The sequence below is a fragment of the Ambystoma mexicanum genome, chromosome 10 (assembly GCF_040938575.1).
Source record: "Ambystoma mexicanum isolate Mex_15411 chromosome 10, UKY_AmexF1_1, whole genome shotgun sequence".
Taxonomy (NCBI): Eukaryota; Metazoa; Chordata; class Amphibia; order Caudata; family Ambystomatidae; genus Ambystoma; species Ambystoma mexicanum.
The window spans coordinates 229,376,423-229,392,226 of NC_090932.1; the positions used below are offsets into that span (position 1 = coordinate 229,376,423).

General features: G+C 42.4%; 1 protein-coding gene across 2 annotated transcripts in view; it reads right to left on the reverse strand.

The window, feature by feature from the left end:
* Positions 1–15,577, reverse strand: part of REEP4 (receptor accessory protein 4) — a 261,700-nt gene extending 246,123 nt beyond the window's left edge. The window contains exon 1 of one of the 2 annotated variants that reach the window (XM_069617741.1): positions 15,104–15,577. The gene's annotated coding sequence lies outside the window, so the exon portion shown is untranslated. The remainder of the gene's footprint in view (positions 1–15,103) is intronic. The other variant, XM_069617742.1, reaches the window with a different exon arrangement.
* Between the last annotated feature and the right edge of the window lie 227 nt (positions 15,578–15,804).

The following is a 15,804-nucleotide window of genomic DNA, read 5'->3' on the forward strand; positions in this document are numbered from 1 at the left end:
CTGGCCTGCGCCACACTTTGAGAAACTGACCTCTATCAAACCCTCTCTCGCTGCGCCGATTGCCACCTAGAGGTACCTACTGTGACAGTACTGTAACTAATTACCTACCTGACTTGCCCAGATCCGCTTGTAGAAAACACCCTGAGAGAGATTACTGTGTTCCATCTTTCCTGTGATAATAATGTGCCTCATTCTACCTGTCCCAAACATCTAGAAATTGTTCCTGTTGACTAGATTCACATCTAGAAGGCACCCCTGAGATACTACTGTGTTTCATTCTCCCTAAGACATTACAGTGTTTTAATCTGCCTGAGATATTACAGTGTCCTATAGTGTGTCACATCTAGAAGGTACCTCCCCACCAGAGTTATTAATGTGTTTCTCTCAGATATTACTGGATCGGACTGGGACATTACCGTGTTTAACTCTGCCTGCCCCACACACCTAGAAATGGCTCTGTGTGGCCAGATTCACATCTAGAAGGAACCCCCTGAGACATTACTGTGTTTTAATCTGCCTGAGATATTACTGTGTCACAACTAGACATTCATTTCGTTTCATTCTTTCATTCTGAGATATTACTGTGTTTCTCTCTGCCTGAGATATTACTGTGTTTAACTCTGCCTATCCCACTCACCTAGAACTTGCTCTGTGTGGCCAGATTCACATCTAGAAGGAACCCCCTGAGATATTGCTGTGCCTCATTCTACCCGAGAAATTACTGTGTTTTAATCTGCCTGAGCTATCGATCGATGGGTGACAATAAACCACCTCCTCTTAAACCCAACTAAAACTGAAATCATGGTGTGCAGCAACACCGCCCTTCTACCTCATCCGCTCCCATGGCCCCACGTGTTTCCTAAGTTCTTGCATCTTGTTTCACGTTTACATGCATTCAGGTTCTGCAAGGCACTGATTAAGGACTTTTTGTCTTGTGTGTAACTGGTCTTGCAACAGCACCCTGATGCCTTACCCACTTATATTTTCGACTGAAAACAGTGACCATACTCCCCTTTATGAAGTGCCTTGCTCCCAGGATTCAGGACACCCACCGCCCCCCATAAGATTATTAGACTCGGTCCATGGTGCACGTATTGGTAACAACAAGATTCATTCTGATCATTCCCTTATAGAGCCATCTGTGTCCTTAAATTTTGACCGACTCCTCCTCCCAACACCTGGCGATTGAATGATCTATTGCTGAGAGACCCCGTTGAGAAAACCATTAAAGATCAAATATTGCACTATTTTCAGACGAACAACAATGGCAGGGTTTCCGTGCCATCCCTGTGGGAAGCTTACAAGTTAGTCCTCAGAGGCTAACTAATTAAGCTTTCGGCCATTAATCATGTTTAGGCGTGCTGGAGACCAAAACCTGTAAAAAGAGTACAAATAACAGGCGCCCAGGCTGAGAACGCTTGGAGGGACGATAGAAACATTTCTCGCCGAGTAAGCTACCAAATCTTTACTGCGTGTCAAACAATTCTATTCAACTAAGAGTAACAAAGATAACAAGAGTTTTAGCTTACAAACTATGACTCAAATCTAGAAATAATATTCTACTGAGTGAGGAACTTCTTGAGTGGGGATCTCATAAGGTGTACTCTCGCGACCCTTATGTTAGTGCTATTAAAGTTGGCAATGGTTTTCTTATATTATTATATTATTCTTGTGTCGCAAGGATGTAGGTCAACACGGAGACATAGAGTCCCTCAGCTCCGTTTGTAAAGTAAGCAGTAGTTTGTTTGTGCCTACACCTCTTTGCGCCAAATTTCTGATGTATGGGGAGATCCTATATATGGGCGAAACCGCTAATCAGATGAAAGTTAAACAGATGAGAGGCGAAATTAACATCAAACCACAGGTACCACAATGCACTATTCTGAAATTGTGAAAAGAATGTGCACTGTTAAATCATATGTTTTAGATATACACATGGGGAGATCCTAAATGGGCGAAACCGCTAATCAGATGAAAGTTAAACAGAAGAGAGAGGCGAAATTTACATCAAACCACAGGTACCACAATGCACCATTCTGAAATTGTGAAAATAATGCTAATAAAATATAGTGAGAAAATAATGGTCAATGAAGAAAACTAAAGTTACCATAATGCACCATTCCCAACAGGAAACTGTCTTAGGTATACATAATATAAAGGAAAAATTAGTTACTCCTTTAACTTTAATTTTTGTAAATTTGGACATAATAATAAGTAACAGATCAGCCGCGCAAGATAAATACGGAAGTTTAAATTCAAATCAATGTTACACTAAACACAAATGCAACAGATCATTTTAAACATCAAAAAGGAAAAAAGGACTTACGTACTAAAACTCAGCCCAAAGTATGACCGCCGAATTTTGTAAATGAACAAAAGGAAAGAGGGACTAGCAATCTGTAACTCTTTATGAACAAGGATTTGCCAGAACCAAAACAGGACCCCCGATGCTTGAGGCATGAGCAAGAGAATTTTGTAGGTAAGCGCTTTTAAGGGGTGGAAAGACCACCGCTACAAGCATGCTCAATGTAGAATTCAGCACGCTTGATGCCGAGTGGCATAAACAAAATATATTTTGGTTGAGATTTCAAACTCACGCGAAAGGGTGTTTTGGTAAACACAAATGGGGAGCAAATCGGTTACCAGTCATTGTAACTGAAAAAGTAATTCCTAGTGACCGCTAGAGTAACAGAATGCATGAGACCAAGGATATGTAATGCGATTGGAGGATTGTAAATATGAATAGCACTTTTTACACAAATGCAATGAGAAAGATGTTACTAGTCATGCTTACTAGAGTTTAAAATGTGTCTAAATATATGCTAGGGAATCATGCATAAAGAATCAATCCGATAGAAGGTTAAAAGGCTAATGTTAGCATAACAGAACAACCAAATTTGTTCTAGGTGGGATTTAACCCTGGAACTACCGTGATACACTTCAACTAAAAACTAATTCCCGGAAATAAGGAAAGAGAGATTCGCATTACATTCAATAAGGGTAAGAAAACAAATTCACATGCTTTTCTGACAGCCAAAAATTGTTAGGTCCATGCCATCCCATACTTACTTCTTTTTCGGATTGCACAAATTTAATTTTAAAAAACTAACAGTCACTGTAATGGATTTATTTTTAACCATTTGAGGTAACTAAGAGGTGCTGCACTTTTAGGTGTTCATGCAATTTGAGAATGCTAAAAGGATATACTACACAGCCTAAGTCACTATTCTAACTACTAAATGTGTTATAAAATATGCTAAAATGCTATTTCATATGTTATATTTTGTGTTTTGTTTTATTACATGTTACGCTTGCATTCAGCCCGGATTTGAAAAAGGCGCCAATGGAACGCCGAAACACGTGTCATCCATATGGGCAGAACATATATCAAATAAATTAAGAAAATATACTTGAAGAAACTTGACTACGTACTTTTATTCATTTACATCAGAAATTTGGCGCAAAGAGGTGTAGGCACAAACAAACTACTGCTTAGAAATAATATTCATCAACTTAAAAGATCCATAGGGCAATTTTTCGTTCAGATGAGGACTCTAAGCTTAACATTTTCTCTACATTTTACACAGTTCTATCTAAAACTGAAAACCTTGAAGGCACAGTGAAACAATATAATCTAGATCCAATACATTACCCTACTTTAACTGAAGGGGGAGGAGGAATTAAGAGTGATCAAATCATTCCAGTCAGGAAAAACTCTGGGCCCAGATAGCTTCGCAATTGCTTTATATGAGAAGTGTTCCTCTCTCTTAGCCGACCCTTTAACCACTCTCTTTAATCACTTCCTAGTTTCCGGTAGTGTAGTGACTCTGATGTCCGACTCAAAACTCGCTCTTTCTCAAACCAGCTAACGATCTTCAAGACTCTATCAGCCCATTGTTATTTTGAAGTCGCACCTGGGAAAGACAGATTGACCAACCACAATCTGCCTTTCCCAGTGCAATTGGGCCTAAACAGCCTGCACCAGCAGCATAACAAAAAAATGGACTAAGTTCCTTTTCAAATGACAGTGGTCATTTTGGAACTTGTTTTGTATGGCCGCTGTTGGGGGAGAGGTAGCATTGTCCCATCCCCCCTTACCAGTCCCACAGTGAATAGACCATGTGTAAGCAAAGGGGAGAGACGCCTCCACCTCCATGACAATCATCTGCATGAACTAACATTAGACTCATACAAATAACCAAATCAATGTCGATGCCTAGAGATTCCATTTTGTGTTACACCAGATGCCATCTTTTACTAGGCCCAAAAATGATCTCTCTGTAACTTCAGCTCTCCCTTCCCCAGCACCCCGCACAGACAGCCCAATCCACCGCTACCCCGTCAGCTCCGCGCAAGCCTTGTTCTCACGGAAGTCCAGCCATTTATTGTCGCAAAGGTTTAGTATCATTTCGTACCAGATGAGATCACTGCACTGTCTGAGACCAGAGCATGCCCCAGCTCATGTGTCCATCCATGTCCACAAACCTACCCATGCTCCCCCGAGCCCCACCCCACCAGGCCATGGTCCACTGGTCTTTCGCCCTTCACCCTCTTTGATACAGATACACATCTAACCCCTGTGCACGGACCATTCCAGAACACCCACCATAGACAATCCTATGCACCAATATATTCTCCCTGAAACTAACACATGCCTATTCGTATCATGAGACATCAGGTAGATCAAACCCCCTGGGGGAGACATCGGAGAGTGGGATCTCGGGGTCCATGACACCCAGGGTGCAGGGTTGGAACGCCAATATATTAGCCTATGTTTTCTAAGTACCCCCATTAATGCAATGATTTTTATGGTCGCCATTATTGTTGCATTGTCAGTTCCTGTTGTTTAGTTAGACAGTAAGATATGCTACACTTTTAACCCGACCTTCACCGCGAAGATGAGCCCAGCTGACCCGTCGCCAGACAGACTGGGACGCAGCAACCAATTGCAGCCTGGCATCACCTATAGAGCAGGCTGTCCCATATGGCCCTACCAATCTACAGCACCATTTTGTACTGTATGTCATTTCGTTATCTGCCAAACAATACATGGGCAGCACATAATAAACAAACCTGTTTATTATGTGCTGCCCGTGTATTGTTTGGCAGAGCGCTCTCGGGCAGCAGAGTTCTGATTGCTAACTTACCTCCTGGTTTCGTTCCCTAATGGGGTGTGTCCATTATTTTGGTCTTTTGGATATAGCGTGTCTTTAGGGTGCCTGCCTTCACCGCCGTCACCTGAAAAGGGACCTAACCCTTTTCCATGTTAATGATGGCATCCATTTTAATGATGGCAGCCCTTACCCTTCCCCCCCCTCGGACAGAAGATGGCCTCGGGCTGAGCTGATCTCCGGTCGGACAGAGAAAAGAAAAAATCCACCTGCACCCTAGTAAATATGTGAATTTGTAAAGCGCAGTGGTTGCCCAAAGGCGTAATGGTGACAGCCCTCGCTTCTGTCAGGCCTAACTTGGCGAGGGCTTGCAGGCCGTTACTGGCCATGCTAGCCCCCCCCGCCGCTGGGATGAAAGCTATATTACGATGTCAGAATCTATTTGAACATTTTGACAAATCGATTGGCCCTGCTTCTTCCAAATCTGATCAATCAGGCTTCATACTCAATCATCAAACACGTCATTTTATTTGCAGGGTCCTTCATGTAATTGATCTCGGCCATAAAAAGAAGACATTGCTCGCTCTATTAGGTTAAAACAAACACATTCAGAGCTTTTGGTAGAACTAATATAAGTATTTGGTAATGGTCCTTAAAGCTTTTGGTGCCAATTTCACATGCATGTCAATTAGACAAAATAAAAGGCTGTCGGACACCCCCCCCCCACCACCCCATCTCTATTCATCGAGGTATGTGGAAAAATTGCCCTTCTCCACTTTGGTTTGCTTTGGCATTGAAACCACTTGCTTGCAGAATTAGGAATAAACCCCAAATTACTCGAGTTGAGACCATCTATCCACCAATAAACTTGCTTTTTTTGCTAATGACGTATTATTCATAATAACGCATCCCAAATCTACCTTTCCTGCTATTGTAGATGAATTGGATCAATTTCGAAGTCATCAACTATACCAAATCTAGTGCCCTAAATGCATCGGCTGCCAAGACCGAAATCCAATTCATAATTCAATAATATGCAATCAAATGGGAAACAGAAAAACGTAAATATTTGGAGAATTTTCCTCACATGCTCCCTGCAGACACTTTACCAGCACAACTACCCAAATCTTTTACACTATCCGTTTCAAGATTTTGACCAATGGGAAAAACTCGAGATGTCTTGGTTTGGCCATTGCAGAAAATATATTTCGGACAAACAACCCATTTGATTACCATAGACGCTCTTCCATGGCTTCCTTCTAAGCATAGAACCCCTACATCACTTATGACAACGTTCACTCTTACTAGCCTTTCCTACTGGGATGTGGCAGTTTGCAAATTGAGTCTTAGTACTTACCCATCCCAATTGACTCTGATCTTTCAAAATCCCAGCACCAAGCATGGAATTTGAGCGTTCATAAAATGGCGGGGAGGGATGTCTCCTTAGATTCGGCCAATAATATGAGGAAATTCTGCTGACCTCCGAACATTGCAAAGTGTCCTCCCTCCCCAAAAGATTCCAATAAACAGATAAGGCATTTGATATCTCACCTAGATAGCAAAGCGGTGGGTATAGAACGTCCTTCATAAAATTAAATATCTTTAAACCCATCTCCACATAAGATCTTATATATATTATTCACTCAAAAAAAGTTAGTAGTTAACCATCAGTTAAGGTAAAAAAAGTATCGCAGCAACACCCTGGAAATTCAGCTAAAGCCACCTTAACTTTGCGTCCCCTGTTGCGCAGCCTATGACCAGGTACAAAAAGTCAAGTTCATTAATTTCAAACATCCAGGGAACCTCGTAAATCTAAGGTGCCCATAATGACATCCTCCCACTATCCTCCTCTATAACTTCTCGCTACCCTAACTTTTCTGTTGTCTGGGCTTCTCTTTTCTGTCTTCTCCACCAAAATACTTTAGCTTAACCCACATTGGATTTGGTTTCACACCCTGGATTCCAACCCACAATTCCGAGTTCACTAACCAGTTTAGTATCAAACTGTAACTGCTATATCACCACACCACGGAAATTAGACCGAATTAAAACAGCACAGAAATGATGCGAGTGCTACTGAAAGAATATATTATGTGGTTAAGCAGCAAGTCTTTCAATGTTCTCCACGTGTTCTTACGCTTGTTACAGTACTCAGATTTTATATTGTATATGTGATCTGGAAATGTTTCTGAACATCTGTTGTATTACAGACTAAACCTATTAAAAATACAAAAAGGAAAATGGAGGACTGTTAAATTGGGTACTAAAACAGGTGTTTGCTTTTAGGAGGAATCCAGCATGAAATGCTTTATAGATATGATTATTAGTTTACAGGTTCAGACTGAAATTTGGAGGTATATGGAGTCAAGTGACTAGTACAGGAATGGGGCAAGTAACAGTATTCGGTGTACAGGATCAGAGTGACAAGAGTATATATATGAAGTCATGACTTGTACAGGATGTGCAAGTGATAGAATCAAGAGAATGGAACAGGAGCTGACTCACAAGGAAGGCACAAGTCATATTGGTACAGATACAGAGGAAAACAAATATAGACATATGGAAACAGACCGGCAAAAAAAATGCAGGTGTACAGGGCAAGGCTAAGATTAAAAGGGACCAGGCTTAAATGATCGCTCCGACTAATCTGGTAGTTGCTAGCGGGGGTGGGGGGGAGCAGGTATACAGGTTCAAGCAGTGGCATACTTGCCACCCAATGAGCCTCTTTAGTGTGGTCTTCCTGGTTTTCTGCCTATCTTACTCTCTCTCCCAGTCACCACAACCCCTTCCTTCCATCTCTCCAAATCTCTCACATGCCTTTGAAGCAAAGAATGTGTTATATAGCTTCCACTAGGTATTAAAAGGTGTACCATGTCAGTTTATTGTTATGCTCAATTATTTTTCCACTCTATGTAGGAACAAACTTTCTTTAAAGTACACCATGGCCACCCCTAACCCTATTTAGCAGCTACATTTGCCTGCATAATCTAAAAGGGGCCTGTGCCGCTTTTGGTTCCCAGTCCCCACCATGGGCTTAAGAGACTGGTAAAACAACATAGAATGTAAGGAGTGCGATACAGGAAGGTTGGGCATGCATATAGTCATAAAAGGCAGCCTTTGTACATCGAAGACTGGCAGTGGAGAGGGTGTGAAGGAGTATAGGGCCAAGAGGGTATGGGATGGAGTGGAGGTCATGACCCTCTTCACTTTCCGGAGACGTTCCGGAGTAGGGCTAGTAACAGTGCCATGGAGGCGAGTAGGGCTCCACTCCTGTCCCAGACCCACAGGTAGAGTTTAAACTAGCTCCTGTACAGCTGTTGAAATGCAAGCTATTAACAGTCATAACAATTAGTACCATCATACGGAGAGAAAGGCACAAGAGGTGCATCTTTGGAGATACCAAATGTTTCCAGGATTGTGTTATTCACAGCCTTTCAATTTTAGAGTTACCAGGGGGACACCTCTTTCAAATAAAAATATGTTGGGCATTTTCAGTATGGAGACGAATAGCAAGCCCCTAACACACACAAACATGAACATGACAGGATTATTTGCAGTAAGTTTTAACAGAAGTAATCAAACTGTGGAATACCTAGAGTCCTGCTGAAATTTCATTACAGAACCTACTGTACAGATTAGATATAAATAACTTTTATTCCCAACGGTGGGGGAGAGTAGTGGTGTATCCTGGCCCCACATCTGTTTAATCTTTATCTTGCAGATGCGAGTGCATTTAGTATTACATTCGCAATTTTCAGGTTGGACTTGGAGGATTAGAATATGCTTGGCTCCCCTTTGCGGATGATCTTGCTCTGCTAGATAGAAGACGTCGAGCTTCGGCACATGCTTAAAAGCACCATCTAAGTATTCATAGCAGAATAATTTGCTGATTAATAACAAAAAGTAATGTTAACTTTTATATTCAAATCATACAAAAGCTAAACATTACACAATTTATCAATTCCTCAAAATATTCCATATATTTCCAGCACAAAATAAAATATTTCACAATTTAACTCAACAAATAAAAATATAATGTATTCTCAATACAAAATCTCAGAATTTCTTCATCTCTAAAACACGGGCAACAAATCTTATGGCTGATAAAGTTAATTATATTTGTTTGCCAAATAAAACAAGTCAGCTGAAGGCTTTCTTATTCGTTCTACTAGTGCGATAACCACTTGCAAAAGAAATTCTCTCTTAGATCAACGTCTTAGATCAGCAAGTTTATCACAAGTCACACAAATGTGAAACAAGGTTTCCCGTAAAGATTCCACTTTGCGACTTTATCAGCCAAATTCCAAGGCAACATGTGGCAAACATGTTCATGTAAAGTAAATGGAGTTTGTCTTTCTGAAATTAATTAGGTGAAATATCACCAATGCCAATAATAAAATATTAGATTAAATATGAGATGATTGTTCCTTAGTTAAAAATATCAATTTAAGTCATTGTGACTATTCTTTTCTGCTCTTAATAAATAGTAGACACAGAAAAATGTAACTTATCTTTTGTATGGTATATTTTGTACGGTGTTAATGTTATCAGTACCTATTCAGGATGTTCATAACAAATTATGGTTACGGTTCAAAAAGGTGGAAACTAATTTAAAAATGTGATCAGCCAGGCCGGCTACTTCACTTTTCTAAATTAGAATATTACGGGAGAAAGGAAAAAGCACTTTTCTTATACGGGTGAGTTTATATTAAAATAGGATTTTCAAATGTAAACCCTAAAGAACAAACTTTTTATGGATTTAAATAACATTTAGTATGGCATTTGAGCTGTAAATGTATTACATCTTAAGGGGCAATTACATATTGTAACAATGAAAACCAGTCTATCCTGTAAAATTAGAAACCTTTTTTTTTTAAAGAATCTATGAATTCCAGTTTATGTACCAAAGGGATCTAAAGTAAGCCTTATAGGATTTAAACAGTGACATTCTAGTTTTTTTTAAAGTGCATTTGGTTGTTCATGATCAACCTTTTACACTGTATTTAAAAGATGTACATGAATCTACAAAGTTAACATTCTTCTAAAACAATATACATTTCAACATAAGACAGTATATGGATCTCACATGTGTTATAACAAGAAATACATTATCAACCTCCTTACTTTCGCCAATTGCCATATATGATAGGCAGCAGTTGTCGCCACCAGCGAGTAAGCACCAAAAATCAAACTCCAGAACTGATCAGTGTGGTAGGATAAATTTAACTCCCTCATAAAATGTTCTGAATGCTTTACATTGTGTAAAAATATGGCGAGATGTTTCCACTTATTTTTTGCAGTCGACAGAGCCGGTCCTCCCAAGGAATGTCCTTCCAAGCACCCATATTTTCTAAAACAGGTAAAATTTCCAAAATGTAGTTATAATATAAAACGGATCTAAGCAGGAGTTCGTAGTTTGATTAGATAGCTTTGCGGAATTGGACTAAACATTCCTTGTTGGGAATAAAGTGCATATTTGTGAATCATTGCCAAGTGAGCCAATGACTGGATTCGATCATAAAGCCTGGTTTTCTTTTCAAATTTAGACAGATATAGGGCTTCCACAGACTTCTGCAAAAAAAGGCAAGCTAATGTCTATACAATGGCAAAGGACCAAGCTCTCCATGTCCATGAACCATATACTACGTGAACACCGCCTCATGTGCCCAACTGTAAGGCTTACAAGCAAACCATCACCAGGCCTTCCATAATGATGTTTGGCCCAGAACTTACAAACTAAGGTTTTCCAAAGTGAAATCAAAGACTGCAAGCCCCATTCTAATCCAATAGCCTCTACAGGTACAGCTCCAGGAAGACCAAGCAGTGATCGCAAGATCTTAGCCTCAGGTTTCGTTAACCATGTGACAGTCTTCTCATTAAATACTTCCAAGACATACAAAATACCAGGGGCAATAGATCTCTTATAAGCATTAATCTGACTCAATGGAGCAGCCCCCATAGCTATCAATAACTTTCTTAATAGACAGTCATTACTGCCAGGCTTTCAAAAGGTATAACGTCTGCTAAGTAAGTTGTGGAGGGACTAGCTCTGATGCAAATTCCTAGGTACTTATATCCTTTTATTTGTTCCAGTCACGTGCCACCCAAGTTCCATGTGAAGGACGGCCTACTATATGCCCGGTTACCCATCGTCAATATCTTGGTCTTAAAAGTGTTAGGACAAAGGCAATTTGCATCAGGAAATTGGTGAAGTGCATTTAAAGAACGTTGAAGACCCACAGCCGTTCGATCTAAAATTACTCATCTGCATAAGTTAGACAGTGAATATGCTCAATGCCATAACGAGGGGGATGGTTATGTGTGGTCTTCAAAACCAGGGCAATATCATCAACATATAAATTAAATAGCAGTGGCGCAAGCACGCATACCCTGCTTAAGCCCTCTATCGATGGGAAAAGACTAGGAAAACATACCCTCGTGGTCCTGGAAAACCTAACCTTGACATGTGTATTGCCAGGTAATAATTTAATAAAGTATAATAGTGAAGTATCAACGCCCCACCTTTCCAGTTTAGACCTTATAACACTGTCATAAGCTGCACTGTGCCCTGTATCTAGATAGGTTTCTGAATGTTAGCATGTGCCACACTTAGAATTGAGAACATTATCCTGCGCCGTATCTAGACAGGATAGTGAATGTTAGTTCTGTCTAAGTGTGGCACGTGCTATGTAGGTCAGCATATTCAATCTCATATAACCCACTAACCAATATAAGCTCAAACTCTTCGCATACTTATAGCACTGAAAAACTCACACAACCACCTCTCGCACAACAAGCTGCACACACTTCACCACACTGCAACACTTAAGCTGCACCAACAGCTCACACAGACTGACATCAATCCAATACTTGCACCAAAGCTCAGCACCCGGTGTCCCCCAGTTGAAGCTGCCAACAGTATACCACCCCTCTCACTATCCTACTCCCCCATCACCTTACTAACCCTTCCCACCTTCTCGTTTACAGATCCGCCATAGCGCCTGGGGATCAATTCCGTTGGTGACAGCGCGCTATACAAGTACCTTTAACATGACATAACACTGTAGTCCACATAGCACATATAAAGTGCTGTCTCTGGATTTAGGTACGTGTCCGAAATTAGGGTGAGAAGGACCCAAATAGAATGTGTAGTGCTGCAGCCCTTCCTAAAAGGCGTCTGTCGAAATAAATTCTAGTTATAGATGGCAACGAGATTCAATAGGAGATATCGAACAAAAGCAGCATATATGCATTTGCCTTAAAATTTCTGTTCAAGCTCCATGAATCTATTGTGTTGGAAGCAAATTAAGTTTGAAATACACAAACGTACTCAGGAAATGGTGCTCAGGAAATGTCATTACAGAAGGCTGTATAACATAAGGTTCAAGAAACGAATCAACATAACGGGTAACAAATCATTTATGTTCAACTTGTGAATTTAACTACGGTTTGATGCAAACCAGAAAGAAAACATGAAAATGTCTTCATAAATTGCATTGATCTTCCACTAGAAGAGAGGTCTTCAAACTGTGGGGCACGCGAGCCCAGCAGGAAACGTAAAAATATACATCATTTTTTTTTTAGATTGGAGGAAATGGGCTAGGGCGGCTCACATGGTCAGACTGGTGCATGAAACCGTCTCAGGCACCAATGAAAAAGTGGCCCGCAGTTGCAAATGGATATTCAATCCTTTAGTCAAAGACTGTTTGAATAGGACCCAACAAGGGTGTTTTTTTATTCAAATTTAAGTAAATTGTGATATTTAAAGAATGTTAACAATGGTCAAAATTACTAGCTGCATAGTGAAGTAACTCATCAAACTGGCCCATTTTGATTGGCCCACACTAGCATTTTGCCTTTTTGGTACAGGCATTGCCATATAGGCCAGTCCGAGCCTTCTGGCTCATCCATAATGGTGAGGCGGCGTCCACCCAGTGGCCCCCTCACCCATTATGGAGGAGCCAAGGAGCCAGCCGAGTGAAATACTGAGCACTTCCTCAGCTGCTTTTTCCAGCTGAGGGAGTGCTCCTGAGCTGGCTGAACTGTCAAAGGGAAACAATGTTCCCTTTGACAGTTCATTTCAGTTCCCAAGCAGCACATGCTCACTGAGCCATGCGAGGCTGGGGGCGTTTCGCTTCGGCAGCCTTGCATAGCTTATTGGAAATGCTGGCTGGGGCCCTGCATGTCTGTAAGCGTGAGGGGGGGGGGGGGGAACACCTGCGCCTCCTCGCACATACGGACAGAGCAGCCTGGAGCGGAGCGTTTCATCACCCACGCGCAGGCTCCTGCAGAAGGTATCTTAAGTTGCGTGTGTGTGTTTTGGTCCGTTGAGCTCATTTTGGCGGGTGGGGGGGTTGTACATGCACAATCCCCCTACCTACCTGCCAAATCAGCTCTCCTGAGGTGCTGTGGAGCCCAGGGGACAGGAATGGTATTTTCTTTACTGGATGTCCATCATGGGTGTACAGTCAAAAATACCATGCTTTCCCCCTTGGTACCCCAGTGCCTTGCATACACACCTAATCATGTTGATTGCGTTAGGCGCAGTGGGGCCCAGGGGACGGGGATGGTATCTTTTTACTGGACATCTATGATAATGTCCAGTAAAAAAATGTCATGCATGCCCTCTGGGCCCCCCAGCACCAATTGCAAACTGTTTGGCTTTTTAACCATTTTTCTTGAGTGTGCTCTACAATGCAACATTATAACCCATCATTTTAAAAAAAATGCATGGGGGGGGCATCCCGGACCCCCCTTGATAGTGTTGGGCTCCCTCAATGAGCCATTTGTACATACTGTTAATTAGGCATTATGGGGGGGGGGCGGCATGCCCACATTTGTTTTGGAAAGCACATCCAAGGCCGGGAGTGAGTGTGTGAGAGAAAGAGAGAGAGAGAGACCTCCAAATATTAAAAGAAATTAATAAATAAAGCGACAAACGCGCAATGGATTGCAGGGTTGTGGGAAGAACACACTGCAGCTCAGTTAGGGTGTAATGGTTTGTAAAACTGAAAGAAAGTATGGTACCATAAACAAACATACACCTCTGAGGGTCCTGAAGCCTGCCTCAATATGGTCCGAGTTGTGTCAGTAACGACGTCCATTGTTAAATCCCCAACTAGAATGTGTATGTCTCGTAGCGCCAGGGGCGAGCTGCCTGTCAACAGAAGACGACGACATATCTAATGCGAGTGCCGATTATTGCCACACAAAGGCAGGCTGTGTTCGGATCAAGGGAACGGCCAACGAAAATGCAGGTATAAGGGGTGAGACTACAGAGCCGCAAGTGAAAAACAGCAAGCGAGCACGTGAATAGGAGCCAAGTAAGAGAAATCGGGGTGAAAGGACTGCCACAGTAGTTTGATGTTAAGCGCATTAGTATTGAGAAGCTTGGAGTGAAGGCCATCATACCGGCATAGGGGAGCGCGTATATCGAGGGCAAAGGACCAATGCATAACTACTAGCGAAGGGGGCAGCTACAGCCAGATCAGAGGAGATTTTGCAAGTATGGATCCCGAGTTACATCAAGTACCCTTCAAAAGGGGAGCAATGCCACCTATTAAGACAGCGCATAGTAGCTGGGGGAGCCTGTCATGAAGCGCTATGCAAGAACACAAGAACTAGGAGGATGAGACAAAGGAGGGGTACGGGAATTGAAACTACACAGACACGAGTTGGGTACAGATGAAGTAAGGCACTCCGTGTACACTTCCAGAACTTGCTTGGCAAAGGCCGAGGTGCTAATGTATCGGATCGAAGAGCCACAGAGGAGGTTTTTGTATTGAGTCACAGGATTTAATGTATCCAAAAACCTGACGTGTAGGACTTTGGACAAAGTATAAGGGCTTTAGGGTAGCAGGTGAGGCGCACCACGTCTGATAGAATATCACTGCTGGAAGTCAGCTTGACAGATGTCTAAGGGTGCATCAATTTGGAGCATGTCTCTGCGAGACAGATCTTAGATGGAGCTTGGTTGTCAAGGCTGTCTGTACCTGGTATCGGCGAGTAGCTCCTCTCTTCCTCCCGCGAGTTACTTTTTCTTCGTGTACTTTCTCTCTACTTTCAACGCAATATACTGGAGTTCCGGGGTCCAAACAGCTACCCCCAGCATCCGGTAGCTCAATCCCCCACTTCCGGTCCCCCGCAGTCCCAACTCCTGTCACCTCTCAATGTTGAAGAAAAACAAAAGTCGTCTAACCGCCGCCGGTAGCCAGAGCGCAGGCGCGGGCGGCGTCACAGTTGAGCGAGGTGACGGCTCAGGGCGTGCTTTTGGGAGGCAGGAAAGAGACTTATTTGGAGAAGGCACTAAGAAGCTGGAACTCTTAGCTCGGACGCCATGTTTGTGCGTGTCTTGTGGGTAGGCTGGGAGGCGGCGGAGCGGCACACAGTTCTTGGGGCTGTGCCGGTGTCCACCGCCCCCTTCACGAAGCATGATCTCTACTGTCCCACGGTTGATACCCACTAACGTTTAGTGACGTCCAGCTAGCGTAAAGCAGCGGATTATCAGGGTCTGCCGGACCACTATGCGCGATTGCATTTTTAGTTTTGGTTGGATGTAGCGTAGGTGCTGTTGTATGCATAGGTGCGATGCTGCACTTTGTGTTGTGCCTGACCTCTCGGGCCAGTCGCTGTTTTTCCCATTGCATGCTGGGACTACCAGTTCTGTTTCCCCTATATTTCATGTTAGGACTTG